Source organism: Acipenser ruthenus, chromosome 10 (genome assembly GCF_902713425.1).
Source record: "Acipenser ruthenus chromosome 10, fAciRut3.2 maternal haplotype, whole genome shotgun sequence".
Taxonomy (NCBI): Eukaryota; Metazoa; Chordata; class Actinopteri; order Acipenseriformes; family Acipenseridae; genus Acipenser; species Acipenser ruthenus.
In genome coordinates this window covers 50,096,377-50,112,760 of record NC_081198.1, presented here as the reverse complement: position 1 = coordinate 50,112,760, position 16,384 = coordinate 50,096,377, and the positions used below count along the sequence as shown (strand labels likewise).

At 38.6% G+C, this 16,384-nt stretch overlaps 1 pseudogene; it reads right to left on the bottom strand.

Annotated features, from left to right (window-relative positions):
* Window positions 1-14,063, bottom strand: part of LOC117406575 (dynein regulatory complex protein 11-like) — a 28,750-nt pseudogene extending 14,687 nt beyond the window's left edge.
* Between the last annotated feature and the right edge of the window lie 2,321 nt (window positions 14,064-16,384).

The following is a 16,384-nucleotide window of genomic DNA, read 5'->3' as shown; positions in this document are numbered from 1 at the left end:
TGGATCGGGGGCTGATGCTAAAGAGAGACGTTGATCAAAATTGAATTTATGCAATATGTTGGTTTGCTTAACCAACAGGTAGTAAAATAAAAACAGGAGGGGCATGCAACAAGGATGAGCACCCCCGGCACTTCATACCGAGTATTGGATTGTCATGGCGTTGTATAACATGTGACAAAATGTCATCGCCAATTCATTGTTACTGGCAACCCACTGCTTCACAACATATGAGGAGTGGGTTGGCATGCCACTAACAGTGTACAAGCTCTTTTCCCACTGATCTCAGTCAAGCGAACATAATATTATTGCTTCACAAATGGTAGGAATCCCATTTTCCAAAGCAACATTCTTATAAAACAACAAAAAAAGGAAAGGAAAATGTGAATCTTGGGTAGCTGTGGGCTGTTACATGCTACCACTAACTAATAGTCAATACACCCTGCCAGCATTTATAAGAATTGTAAGGAAATAAATATGAATTCTTGGAATTGGTCTTAGATAATTGGGCGTGTTGCTTTTACAGGGCCAGTTTAAAAAAAACAAAAAAACAAATATTTCTTATGTGGAGCAGTACTGTGTAAACTGACAGATTAAAAATATATTTAAATTAAAAGGTGTTTGTCTAACACTGCAAATCACTGCTTTTACAAAGCACTTTGCTTATAGACCTCTTAAAAACATCCACACAAGAAAATGTAACATAGCAGTATGTGTTCTTAAAGCTTGCATAGAAAGTACATGATTAACTCTGTTCAATCATGCCAAGGAGCCAGCTGTTTGTGTTCTCCAGTATAATTGTTCTGTCCACTATCCCAAACTGTCAGCCTCGAGTAGTGTTGCTTACAGGCTGAAATTAAAATAAATTAAATGGCACAAACCATACATTTTTGGAAACGCGACTGTGTGCCACTCACACTCTGATACAATTTCTATTCAGTTTACCATCATGTACTCAACATAATGTACTCAAGTAAATCATTACATTGGGCATTTTATGGCCTTTTGCTGCAGATTAATCCAACAACATATAATCCATTATTTTTAACTGGAGCGTTTTTATTCATAGAAGTGTATAATGTAACCACCCTTACGTTTAGGAAACACCATCAAAACCACTATATTGATATTGAGCCGGTGACACAGTTACCTCTTTGTAACTTGGTTCTCAAGTTCCCCTTTCTAAGTGATTTCCCTGCTAAACCAATGCAAGTCCCCAGACAGCCTTGTTCTGACACAGGAGACAGTTGCTAATTGTAAATGTCCAGCTTGGGGGGTCTCTGAAGAAACTGAAGGAGGTTGATGGAGTTGACATTGAGGGCTTCATGTTTCTGAGTGGCTGGAAATAGAACCAGTCTCTGCCTTTCAAGCCTAGTCTGACTGCAAACCACAGAAGGGTTCCTTTTCCAAATTAATACGCCAGAAGGGTTTCCTTTCCAAATTAATACGCTTTTTTAAATCTTTTCTTTTTTAGGATATTCCTGTTTTTTTTTTAATATATTTTGCGGTTTGCTTTATTTCTTCCGTCAGTCTTAGAAGTTTTTCTTTCTAGCATTTGAAATATGCCATGTCACATTTGTTTTAAATGCACTGCACTTACAAAGGGTACTTAAGGATTTGTGCAATATATTAGTACACATTGCTATAGTGTTTTTTTTATTTATATATACACAAGTATGCAATTTGGTTTTGAATTGTATACATGTATTTTATTCTCTAAGTCCATGAATCCCTCAGAGGACTGGGATTCAGCCATGCATCCATGGTGTAGCTACATTTTACTGCATTAACCAGATATTTTACATCCATATCTGACCCATATTATAAAATGCTCAACTTTTACCTTCTTGCCACCTTTCTTTCCTTTTTTCTTCTTCCCTTTCTCCCGGGCCGCAGTCAGCTTCAGGTTCTGCAAAGCTCCCTCTTTCTCACACACCTGGACTCTGATTTCCTCCTCCACCTCTTTTCTCTCCTCCTCCTTTATGAGCTTGCCATCGAAGCGCTAGGAGAAGTTGTGTCCCTCATCTCTGCCCTGCCACACATCTGAAATCCACACACCATGAGGGGGGGGGGGGGGGGGGTAGTTATTTTCCTTCATTTTCTGGTGCAAATCCCAGATAGAGCCTGACTACCTACCTCCCTTAAAAGCTTACTGTGGCATGCCAAATATACCAGAGCTTAGGCTAACATGCTAAAGCACAGTACCAGTAAATAACATGGTAGAAGCATGGGAGTATTTATCCTCATTATCAAACAGTGGACCAGTTACATAATTTTAACTATTTAAAATATTTTCTTTAAGACTGTTTTGATAGATTAAATAAAGTAATGCACAGTATGAATGAAACTGTTCTAGACTGTTGTTAAAGAAATAAGAAACCAAAACACACTTAAAACAAACATTCTTAAAATAACTCATGAGTAAAAGGCCAATTACACGGACATTTGTTTTAAAAGTGTACTCCACATTTCCCCTTGACGTGAAAGATACCCATTTCAAGACAATCCAGGGAGAACATTAAACATTAAAGCAGCAGAGACTGTGCTGACCAGACAAGTCAGGTCACGTATATTAACTGTACAATGCAGCTTCAAAGAAGTTTTTGAAGGATATCAGGTCAAGCCACATCGTACAATGGTAACTACTACCTTATTAGTAAACATAAATCAAGACCATGGAGCTGTGAGTTGTTTGCAGTTGTTGTTTTGAAGGGGTTCCACACACTGTAAAAGTCTTTCATCAAGCTGATGGAGCTGTGAGGTTACTGTGAGTGATTATACACAAAGGGGGAGGAGAATGAAGTCCTCTCGTAAATAAACCACGACCCTTTTGTCCCGACGGCTTTCCCTTCACGCTCGTCATCCTGTGAGGAAGGCTGCTTTCCGAGGCCAATCCATTAAAGGAAGCTGGATTATAAATGGCCAGTGTTTGGATGGGGGAGGATTGCACTTGCCAAGAAATATAAAAGCAAACATTATTGCGCCATTCTCAAACTGCTTTTTGGACATTATTATTGCACAAGACTGAAAAATCTTTGGAAATTTGTGTTGGCTAAGAGGCTCTTCATGTTTTATAAATTCATATTTTTTGTCATTTTTTAATTTGCCATCAATGGTTGCTTGAGTGACTATTCAATGGAAATTAACCATTTGGCTAAATGATGCATCTTACACCATGTTTACAGCACCGATGTTATAATGATCTCTCTCTCTCTCTCTCTCTCTCTCTCTCTCTCTCTCTCTCTCTCTCTCTCTCTCTCTCTCTCTCTCTCTCTCTGCTGTTTTCCTTCCCAAAGATACTAAACCTCAATGTAACCGACATCATTTTAAACAAGTTTCGCATGAACAAGAATTCATCTTAAAGGGAAAGTCCTCCAATGAGGAACCACAGAACCAGGTGGTAAAGCAGGATTTAGAGGTCTGCGTTGGATCACTTGAAAAAGCATTTATCTGAGGAAAATTGCATTCAGCCTTCTAGCATCAGACAAGTTCTTAAAATACACAGCGAGCACTGGGGATCGATACAGCTGCTGGAGTATAAGAAAGCATTTTTGCTGCAGCCTTATTTCTCAATGAACACGTGAGCCAATCTCTTGTTTACAATATCTACTGCTCCAGTGGGTTTCCTCCTTCACTTGTGTCCTTCTTTATGGGAAAAGGCTGTTTTTAGTGTCAATGGCAGGAAAGATGGTTCTTAATTACTATAGTTTCCTGTTGCGTAAGCTGCTGCCAGAAAATTGGAAGGAAGCAAGAGGTTTACCTATAGCAATGACAGTTATTGATGATATGACACTGGAAAACTAGGAGTCCAGGAGTCCACCAAGCCAAACAGAATCAAGACGAGTTTTGTTTTTTTAAGTTACAAAACAAAGATGGTTGGAATTCTCCACTGTTAACCTCTTTAAAGTCGTGTCCCTAGATTTGTCATGTGACAGGACTCTCGTCAATAAAGTCGGAACATCCACCAGGGGTGGCCAGTCACAATCCTGGAGGGCCATTCCTTTTGCAGATGTAACTGGTAAAACTACTTCAGGGTCTGGATAGGTGTTTAAATGGTTCAATTAAATAATTCAGAAAGGCCAACTTTGACTAACCCTGCATAAGATGGAAGAGAGAGTAATAGTGATGAGAAAAAATAGACTGACCATGAATGAATGAAGTAAAAAATATTGACTGTATGAATCAAATTAAATTAAATTAAACAAGACCCGGAAGAACACTTCTGTGTGTGCTGGCAGGGTTGCAGCTGGCACAGCCTACAGTAAACTGTGATGTTTGCTGAATGAAACCCTTCAATTCTGCTTTATTTAGTGTTCACAGCAGTTGCTGATTAGCAAGCCCCATTGTCCCTGTTGCCTTCTCTCACACTTGTCATCCTGGGAGGAAGGCTATTTTATGTGGGATCAATGAAAGGAAGGCTGGTTCTAACTTGCATGTGTTTCCTATTCCCGCATAATAGGAGTTGGTCCTGCAGCGCTTGATGATGGTTCTTGGGATTGGCAGATACAATAAAAAATAAAACATGAAATAAAAGTTAAAGGTTTGAGATTCAAGGCTAGGGGTGCTAATGGCGTCAACCCAATCTTAGTGTTGCGTCAGGATCCCGTCACACGAACCCCACCTAATCCCTTTAGCGTGTCGGCACAGTTCATTCTGTGAAAGTACAGTATGGACACAGATCTGGTGTGTTTATAAATAGAAAGAAAACCAAAAAAGAATGGCTGTGCATTTGTGGTACAGGAGCTAAACCTCTGATCTATCTCACTGACCAATTACCTTTTCTGCTTACCTGCAAAATACCAATAATCATTCACCACCAGTGCTTGCAATGTGTGTACTGAGATAAGCCATCTCCCAGATAGCTCCTCTGATATTTTTATTCCTCATGTGTTTATGTACTTTAACCAAGATCAGATCATCTACATGGCTAGATCTCTCTATAATCTGCCAGGAAGCTTCACAGGTACAGTGCACCAATCAATTGCTTCCCCACTGCTACAGAAGAACAATGCAGGAGTCTTACACACTGAAGGAACAAAAAGAGTGTAACCAAGTAGTGCACGGTATTGTGTTTGAGGAGGCTTGAGGGCAATTTATGGTGACCCAGTAAGAACATAGAGAGGTCATTCAACCTACCTAAGCTCATCCAATTCTTAATAGCTGATTTATCTCAAAAGTCTGTCAAATTGGGTTTTAAAGGATCCAAGTGATGCTGCCTCAAGAATATGATTAGGTAGCCCATTCCATACCCACACCACTCTCTGTGTGAAGAAGTGCCTCCTTCCCTCTGTCTGTCTCCATTTAATTTCCAACTGTGTTCACTGGTCCTGGTTTTTGTACTGCGTTTAAAGTACTGGTCTGGGTTAACGATGTCAACTCCTTTTAAGAATGTAAAGTACTGTGATATAGCCTCAGAAGGGAGGTTTGTGAAAACAGGGCCAAAGTAAATAAAAAAAATAAAAATAATTACCAAAGATAACAGTGGAAAATATCCTTTGAATCTGTTAAAGATTTCAGGCAATCACACACACATATAACTTACTATAAATTGAAATAATTACCATCATCCCATTTCATGGAGAGATTAACAAACATTAATAAACAGGTGAGTCCCGCCACCTCAGGTCAGAAACTTGCAGGTCCTTAATCATTCCTATGAAGTCTGACCCTCCCTGCACACCCTAGAGCAGAGCCAAGGCTGTGAGCATCATAAATCACAGCAGCAGGTGCAGGTTCCATTCCCCGCTTATTTATTCTGGCCTAAATAATGTTGAACTCTTTGGCTCCCTCGTTCCCTGTCACCTCTTTAGGTGTATGAATTATCACACATATGGAGGTTGCTCCAGGACCATGTGCTGCTGTAAATAATGAAATCCAGTGTCTATTGACTTGTCTTTTGATTGCTGAACTTTGTATGATTTGCTTCCTTCTACCACTGTAGGGAGGAAGTTGCTGGGGGCCATTTTCCATCCTTACTCTGCCTCCTGCAAGACAGAAAGTTCAAGACATATTCATTCAGGCATTTAACTCTGTAGAGGTGCTGTTTTCAGACACGGCTGTCTGATTAAACAGCAATGCTTTTATCAAAGTAGGCAGTGACAGAATCTCCAGCATAGAAAGAGCAGTTTTTCAAACTCTGAGGTGCCAGAAATGCAGCAATAAATCCAGACATTAATGTTGAGATGTATAGTAGCAGCAAGCCTGGATTACTGTTATTATTTACAGTTTTATTTACTTTGTCTGTTTATTTTTTATTTTTTTGCTTGCTTTCCTAAATGCTGATTTTTCAGCATACATGTTTTATTTAAGCGATTTGTTTTTATATAGCTTTCAGTAGATAGATTGCACATGTTGTAGGTATTACAAATGATGCACATCAGTAAAAATTTTGAATACGTTTTAAAAAATGTGAGCAAGACGAACATATGCTATTAAAAAATAGGTTAAAGCTTTCAAATTCAGAGCCATTTTTAAAGCCATTCCATTTTTCTCTACAAGAAAAAAGAACAGATGAAACACATATTATAAAGTAATACTGGCATCATTCAGGAAACAATTATATTCTGCCCTGAAGGCGGCAGTGAAATATATAAACGTCAACATAAGTTCCAGTGTACCAGATTGTTTGAATTCCCCTTCTCCCTTGAATTTCTCTTCACTGACAAGGTATCTGTATTCTTTTTTTAAAGATCTGCTTTTCCAGTAGTAAAACAGATAAGATACGAGTTTATTGCCAGATAACAGTGTCACTCTTTCCTCGAAATCTAATCTAAAGGCTTCATTTGAACAAATGCAAGACAATAGAGGCTTTTTAACCATTTACTGGACAGATTCAGTTGTTGTTAAGTAAGTGTTACCAAAACACTTTAAAATTCAAACTCAAATTTGCGGATTGAAGGAACACACTCCACATCTTATGCAAATATGTAACCATTGAGAACTAAATGATGAATGCCTGTGTGCTATTGAAATTTCCCAGATTGAAATCCAGACTACCAACGTTCTATATTACAGGTTTATAAGGTTGTGGTGCAACCTGCCCAATATTTTTATAGAGGTGACGCTGCGTCACATTTGTTTAATTTATGAAGGCAGATACTGAAATCCTAATGAGTTCTGTAAAACCACAAACATCCCACCCCTGTAAACTGATTGTAAATCCTTCACAGTATAAAAAATGACACGAGCTAGAACATTTCAAAAATGAAAAACTTCACCACAGACGCAAACTAGGTATGTGGCACCTCTAAGCGAAAATAAAATGTTACAAAAACCATTGTCATCAATAAATAGTATGTTGTACTCTCTATTTATCCGAATGATTTTCTAAACTCAGAAAAGAGTCAGTTTCTGTTGTTTTAATATTTAAAAGATTATGTAAAAGATATGTAAGAAGGACAAAACTACTCAGATACACCATCTAATTTTCAGGGCTGTCTTGTCCCCAAGACTATTTTACTTAATTTCCCAGTGCATGATGAATTTAACCAGGACATTGATTATGGTTATGTACTAGAATCTAGATGTTGGTGAAGTTTTGTCAGTGCTGTGTATTTGTAAAATCTGTTAGTAAATGGATAACGGCTAATCCGGTTGGCTAAATAAATTTTATATGGCAGGTATGGCGCAGAATATACACACACACACACACACATACACACACAGACAAAACACCCTCAGTCTAGAGAGTATTTAAGTTCAAATCTAATCAGCTACTATCGAATCAAGCTGAAGTACACAATCTAGTTTGATCATGAAATCACAATTGCTACACTCTTGATTTCTACTACTGTTCCCACTCAAGGAAAATGAGTTAAACGCAATTCTGGAATAATGATTTCACCAAAAATTAAACCTACAAGAAAAAACAGCCTGACCGTATCCTGATTCATTGCTCCAATCCTGACACATCACATCAGTTTCACAACACATCCTCATGACAGACATCCTTTATGAAACCTCTTTACGTTGTGTTACTTTGATTTCCTAAGAGGGAACTAATGTCGACGAAGGCAGAAGGGGTTTTCCAATGATGATCCGAGCCGCGTACCACTGGTCCCTCTTGCAGTAAATCCATGCATCTGCAATCCTGTGTGATCCCCAGTTTAAAACTAGCCTCCCATGTTCCTTCATATTTTTTGTTTCCCAAGGCTGAGCTTACCGTAAACTTTGTAAACATATTCAGCAGCACAGAGAGACCACATTCCCACACCTGCCACATACAGTAGGTGCAGATAGAAGCAGGCTGGCCTCGGGGGAATGATAAGCAAGATAGGCTCATTTTAAGTCACCAGTTTAAGGAGAATTTATCTGGCCTTCATATTAATAGGCTCTATTTTCTAATAATGTCATTAATGCTATTTTATATAGAGGCGTCCCTTTAGTCTCGTCTGGTTTACATTATTATTCAATTTTTCTTTTAACAGAGCTGATTGATTGATGAAGATGAAGTAAAATGTGGTTCTGTTAGCATAATGCAAACCACTGTTTTCTTCTGTGGGGGTGTAGTGGGTGGTGTATAATGGAAACTGTTTCTGCTGTACATACTGAATAAAAATGTTTCCAAACTGTTAATAATAGAAAAAAACAAAGAAGCATATGACACGGAGAACTGATGAATGAGAAGCATGTAAAAATTAGGTTGAGGAAACGCTACAAGGAAGTTCAGGGCCACTGGCAGCAAGTCTCCTGTAACTCAATTTACCCGCTCTATTAATAAGGAAGCGATTAGCTACTCAGGACCAGGGTTAATAGGAATAATGGTTCCATTCTTTTATGCCCAATTGGGTCCAACAGAATGTTACTACACTTAAGTAATTTATACCATTAAGGAGAATGTGAGTGGTCAAAACTAGTCGAAACCAACTTACAGTAATAGTGACAGCATTTTAATGGAGTGTGTGTTTTTGTGCCTCCTTGGGGAGGTCCTGTGTGAGGCTAAGAGGTTTTTTTCAAGCTGAGTTAACAAAAGCTTCCAAAGCAAATGGCACCTGTCTGGAATTAACAGAAAGAAGGGTTGCATGGTTGAATGGAGCCACTGCACCAATTTTGAGTTGATTGTTTTAATCACGTTAATAGGTACAGTAAACTACATGTTGTCAACAAATGAACACAAATGCTGAATTCCCACAGCTGCAAAAAGAAAAGACAAAAAAGTCTGTGGTTGAAGCCTAGAACCACACAAATGTAGTTTATGTTAAAAATGATGAGCTGTGTGAACACTGTTTGGTCCCAATGTATATATTATTGGAGGAGGCTGTGTTGGGTAAGATGTGAAGGTCTTTCTGTGCCCTGGATTTATCCACAAATACATCTTATTCAGAGTCATTGAAAGAGTAAACAACAGAAAAAATACACAGTCTTGGCAGGAAATGAGGACTGGGCCATTCATAAAAATAACTGTTTTTATAAAAGCCCCACTCAAAATTCCTTCCTAATCCCAGCTCACAGGGCATGCAATACAGTACAAACATGCATCGTGGCAATAGAAAAGATAGTGACTTTTCTTAGTAAAGAAGATATTAACAGAGGCATTTTTTTGTCATAATACATCCCAATTGAGTTGATTAGATTGAAGCATGGGTTTTCATACAATAGCTATCAAATAAAACACAAAGAACTCTAAATGTGATATCAGTCACTGAAGAGAATGTGGAGCAGCATACCTCCTTGTCACCTTTGCCCTTTTTCCCTTCCCCTTCTTGTCTTTCTTTTTCTCTTTCTTTCCAGACTTCTTCTCCTTCTTTCCTTTCCTTTGCTTTTCTTCTTCTTCTCCTCCTCTTTGGCCACCAGCTCTGCTGCTACCTGAAAGATAAAACCAAAACGCTGCAGAAACCAAACAAAATAACGTGCATGTTTACTCTGGCAACGTGCTGCAGCCAGACCCAGAGTCGGACATTGCCAGTGCTTTGGATGGAAGACTTCAAGTTCAGTACCTCTGATGAAGCTGTGCATGAAAAGGTGTTGGTGGCTCACAACGAAAACACGCCGCGTCAGGGAGATTTGTCCCGTTCTTCAGTTGAGAATATTAGATGGACCAGTAGTAACGTTCTGACTTAAAGATACCTGACACAGTGGTCCAGGTTGCAGCTGCAGTCTGGGAAACACATGCTCTGACTGGTTTGGGCACCCACCATAATAGCTGCTCTTTGTGTTATATACTACATGCTGAAACTCAGCTTTTCTCTTGCACTTGCAGCACTGCTTGTGTCAGAATTGCAGATCCCCTGTAGAGCAATACTGTGTCCACACTCACTGCAACACATATTTAAAGTCAGGCTCTTTTAACAAGGATGCACATTCGGGGAAATGGCTTTAGTTATTGTACCGAGTTGAAGGCTTACCTTAAACAACTTCTTTATTCTTTTAATAAATATCCCTGAATTGCCTGCCTGCCAGCCAGCCAATGGACACTTCCAGACAGCAGCTGCATGCCAAAAGCTGTTTCCGGGGGTTTATTGTTCTCTCCAACCCTCCCGCTGCATTCCCCCCTCACACTTACTAACCAGGAGCAATGAGCAGTACAGCTGTTGCCAAAAAGATTAAAAGACAGCACCAAAACAAAAAACTATTCAATACTTTATTCATTTTTATTACCTTTTTATATTACTTACCATTAAAATGACAGCATTAGCTATTTTCCACATCCTGGCACATTGGCACGCAGGCTAGCCTGCCTTACTTGTGCAAATGGAGTCTCCGTTACTGGAAGTACTTATAGCTTTGAAATCTGTTAAAATAATTAATAATATAGTTACCTGCTCAGGTGTCTTCTCAGCAAATACAGCAGCAGATCCCCCATCCTCTTCATCAGGGTAGTCTGGAAACTTGCTGGTGGCATTGCTGAAATCTGAAACAGCATTACAATAAAGATAGTAATATACCGATTCCTGCTCTGGAGATCCATTGGCAATTGGAATTGCCTGGTAAAACTGGCTGACCTCTCAAGACTCAACCCGTTTGTTAGACCCACATTTGCATGGACAAACTTGCCTCACCCCTCTGAATAGGACACAGTCTCAAATTCTCATCCCCTCAGGATTCTTTACAATTATATTTTTGTAGTATCATTTTGTTCCTGGTGCTTCAATACGCAGTGTTTGAGTCTGTTTCATGTTTATATTCACAGAACAAAAATTAAAATATAATCTATCTTTAAAAGCCTCCACTAAGTTTTGTACAGATTTCAGATTTAAGGGTGAAATAAAATTGTTTAAAATATAAGAGGAAATCGAAATTTTATATATATCCATCAAATCAACAGTACGAAGGTCACTCTTGAAATCAGGATTGAAAAGATGTGTTGCAGTAAGAATACCTTTGTTAAGAAAGGGGAACAAGACTAAAATATGCACAAGAACAAAGAAATTTGACTATGAAACAATGGTCAAAGGTGCTTTGGGCTGTTGATGGATGGACAATGACACCTGTGTCTTCTGACAGTTCTGTTGTCAATTCAAAACGTGACTTCTTTCTATTCCTTAAGGATATTATCTTCAAGTATTGCTCATCCTTGTTAGACAGCTTTTTGGGTCTTCTAGTCCTGGGTTTGTCAATTACAGATGATGTTTCTCTGTACTTGTTGGGATTTGGATACCACACCTTGAAAATCAAGTGATGCGAGCTATTTCACCTTTTCCTTCTTTATGCCAAGGTTGTTAGAATAGTAGAAAACACTAGTGGAGGCTTTGAGTAAATTGTTGATGCTCATAATGCATCAGAGTAGAAAAATGCAACATGTCTAAGACTTTTGCACAGCAAAACCTATACAGTATATTGGTTAAAAAATTAATAGATACCATTTACGTGTGTATTTATGAGAAAAATGAACAGGTATTGTTTACTTGTTGTATTTACTTCAGAAAATGAATACAATGAATAATGTAATATTATATTGTGTACTTGACTGTAATTTATACATTTGTTTTACAACAGTCACAAAAATACCATTTTGCATTTGTAAAAAAAATATGTAATGTGGCATTAACTTTTATAGCCACTTGCTGTGAAACATTGCGTAGAACATTGGACACTGCTCAGTGAATAAAGATTCTGATCATATTATTCTATTGTAAGACATGTATTAAATAATGTAACAAAAGTGTGGGGACAGTGGTGCTGCAACATCATTAATATACCTGTATTCTGAAGGTTACAAGGTATCCAATAGTTCTGTACTTAAATTCCACTCATCAGGGAGGGATCAGGAAAGTCTGACATTTCCCTCCAGAATGCCTGAGGATTTAAGCAATTGCTGTATTTCACTTGTTATTTGACTTTCTCCCCTTGGTTTTAAATCTATCCCACTTATTACAAAAAGCAGGCCTGTTACGTTTCACCAGTTCACAGTTCCGCCTGGTAACAATAACAGAATACGACCTGGCAGGCAGAAGGCTGCCGAATAATGAATATCTCCCGAGGGAGAGCAACACAGAAGCTGCTTTGGACCGGGGAAGCCTGACCATTTCAGCATTTCGGACTCGTAAATTCCCTGTCTGTCACCAGCCCTGGGAAATATGTGAATCGGGAGACTCTCACCAACCTGACCTCAAATCCAACAAGCCTGCTGCTGTGTTATCATCAGTAGGTTCATATGTTTATTGAGTAAGCCTCTGGAGGAAACGAATGGGAGATGGACACTACTGCCAGCCCTGCCTGTGTCTTAGCTGAACCCCAGACGCCAGCAACGCCAAACTGAGGTGACTGGTGTCCGTTGTCTGTCCATTTAACCAGCAATAACATGTCGTGGCAGCAAATACATGGTGCAGGTAGGAATGTGTTGATAAGTGATTCCTACCAGCCCGTTTCCTATGCCAATGCTTTCTGTATGCTTTGTCTTACAGGCAGATTGCAATCTAGGCCATGCTTTTCAGGCCTTGTCTTTTAGCACAGATTCAGAGCTCCTTTCCATCAGCAGGGTTTAAGCATATTGGTTTTCAGCAACAGTGATGATTTGGACATTTACTGTAATTCTAAGGCTAAATTACATCCTTCCAGTGTTTTAGGTGCTTTGGACACATACGGCTAAGCTTTTTATTCCAAAATATTATTGATGTTTTCCTAAATTCTAAACGTTATAAAACACTTATTATGGATATGAAACAGCAGTTATATAAACCAATATATTATTCTTCTTGTTCAGAATTCAGTATAATTTTCTGTATCTGGGTCAGCTGCATTGAAATGTTATCCCCATTTTTGTAACCCAAGGGTTTACCTCGGAAGCCCGATAACCCACACTTACTGGCACTCGATGAACCACTGGCGGATCTGCTCCTGCAGGCTCTCCTTGATGTCGGGCCCCTCCAGGCTGCGGATCGTCTCTCTGATGCTGACCAGGGCATGCTGGAACTCCACCTCATGCTCCTCCTGCACCATGTGTCAGGCGCTCTCAACCTGCTGGGCTTGGAGCCGCGCCGCGCTCGTCTGCTGCTGCTGCGGAGCGGGCAGCTCGAAAACACGGGGGTTTCCATTGATTAATTAAATAAAAAATCAAATAAAGATATAGTAAGACCTGAATTATATTCAAATGTGATCGAAAGAAAATGGTACATATAAATCAAAAATGGTGTCTATTCAGGAAAGCCAAGGTGACAAATATGTTTATATTTCTGGCATCTGGATTACCCAGCTATTAAGAAAAACATTCCACACCAATTTCACAGCACAGTGTAATTTGTCTTTGGGTTTCTTTTTAACTGTTTTGCCACTGCTACAGCACCTGGCAACAAGACACCCCTAAGCACTTCATGGAGATTCCTTTATAAATATTTTGATAACTAAAGAATAAACAATGTCCACATTTCATTTAGCTCTGGAAGTAAATGTTTATCTCTGGTACCGAGGCCCCTCTCTATGACACTTGAAGGCATGTGGTATTTTTCAGAACTTTACACTTCAGTTGCCTTGGCAACACAGAAAGAGCGTTCCAAGGCTAAGTGCTTGTGCATTCAGGCTGAATGTTCAGGCTTGCTTTAAAAGCTGCAGTGTTTGTGTACCAGTTTTATAAAATACCACTGCTCGGAGCACATCTCTAGTTCTCCTATCAACTATAATCAGACTGTACCCATGTCTTAAATACAGTGTACTGGCCAGTGTGAGATGGATAAGATCACAGTTACATGATATACTGTTACCCTACTCTTTGCATAAAACAGACTAGCAGGTTATTCCATTACTCTACTAGTATTATACATATGAGTTCTTATAAATCTCATGCTCACCTCTGATTGTTTTACTCGTATTGTAACGTGGTACTAATTACTATTATGCCATTGCAAGTCGTCTCGGATGGCTTGACATAAAAGGCCCTATTCAATATCATTTATTTCTTGTTTTCATTGTACTGCAATATCTGTAAAATGGAGTGAATAAGACCAAGGGAGTGAACAGTAATTTAGCATTTTTATTACAGATTATTTAGGGAGAAAAAGGTGCTATTCATGGCTTTCTGAATTATATACCTAATCTTTTTGATGCCAATACAATTCAAATACTATTTTCATTCTATTTCTAAGAATGAAAAGGTTTTAAATAGTGGTATTGTTGCAGCATACCAGTGTATCGTTTTGCTTCATGCTGAAGAAAACAAATGTCCATAATCATTCTACTTTATTAATAGGTACCAAAAAAATTAATGAGGTATTTTGCCAAGATGCTGATACATGAGTAATAAGTATAATTAACCAAAAATGGAAATGCGTCACTCTAGCACTATAAATGGCCATTTTGTTAATTAGTCATTAATTGCAAAGAATCCTAACACCTAAAGTCAACCGGAAACATTTATAATGCACTGTTTATAATTGGTATATAGCACTAGCTACATGAATGCAGCATAAGTAATTTGCTGCCTGCTGCTCTTAATTGAGTATCAGAATACCTGGCCAGGTTAATTCTCTATTCAATTGCTAAATAAGTAATTTTGTCCTCGTTTCTAAAGTGGGCCTTTCAGATTCATAAGGTAAACTTAGGTGAAACTATATCAATTTACTGTCAGTTTTTGGTAAGGGGTTTATCTCTGCACTGGTCTCTCTCTTGTTTTAAATGAATGATCGTTTCCTTAATTTCCACATGGAAGTTCTAATTAGATTCAGGTGTTTTGCTAATTGCCTTGGCAAAGGGCTTATTGAGCTTGATTTGTCATTATGTCTTTAAGTATCTTAATTGGGAGCTCTTTAAATATGGTTATTACTTCCTGGGAAGGGTGTGGTTCCTTTTTCTGGGGTGATTCTTTTTCGGGTGTGGTTTCTTTTTCTGGGGTGATTCTTTTTCGGGTGTGGTTTCTTTTTCTGGGGTGAGTCTTTTTCGGGTGTGGTTTTTGTGGATGCAGAGTTTTGGAGGAAGGAGCAGGGTTTTTTGAAGAGGAAGGTTGCTGGTCTGTAAAGGTTATTGGACGTTGCTTAAGGATTGGGTTTGTTACAGGTATACACAACCCTGAAAACACCACAGACAGGGAGAGGATACTGTCCTTGTAGAGCAATGATAGCTAAATGTCAAACCATTCCAGCAAGGCAAACCCCTCATGGTTACAGCTGTTCTGTGTACTTTCCCTTTCACTGTATCTTTTATCTATGATTTTATTGCATGAAGAAGAGGTGGTGTGCCAAATTATATCTTTTTTCTTGTTCCAAGGCCTATTTCAGTCATATCATTACGGCAAACACAACATACAGTCTTTCTCCTCTGTGAATAGATAACAAGGTTGTATTATTGACAAAAATCATATCTTCGAAGGCTGAAAGGGACTTGTCATTTTGGATGTTAAATAAGGACCACATAATGGCAATTTAGCTCTAAATAAAAAATAAATCCAAAATAAAATCAGGTAAAACTTAAAAGTGCTGTAGCTATAAGCATAATTTACATGGGGGATGGATGTCCCACTCACATTTTCATTAATATGGGATTGTTTCAGATTCAGAATAACAGACTTCAGGAACCATCCCTGTTCAAATAGAAATCAACACAGTCGGCCTCTGTTTTCTCACCATAAAATTATTTGGGGCCCGTATTGACCGATTGTAGTTGCAGAAACGCAATCATTCAGCTGTCAAGATGTACTGTATGATTACTAGTTAATTAAATACTCAATTAACCTTCAATTACATCACTGCATGACTGCTACCATTTGTCCAAGAAAAAAATAATCCTAATGATATAATGATAATTCTTTTAAGAAATGCATGTCTTGATCATATTTACCGACCCCCATTTAGAATATCTTTTGTAAAGGTTTGGTATCAGATCCTTTCGATTTATCATAGCATACTTGACCACTGGCGCAACAGCAGTGTTCATCTGATTGTTACTTGAAGTCCTTATTCTTTACTAACCTCTTCAGTGCTTGCCTGGATTCATAGCCGATTCCTACAAAATGTTAAGAATT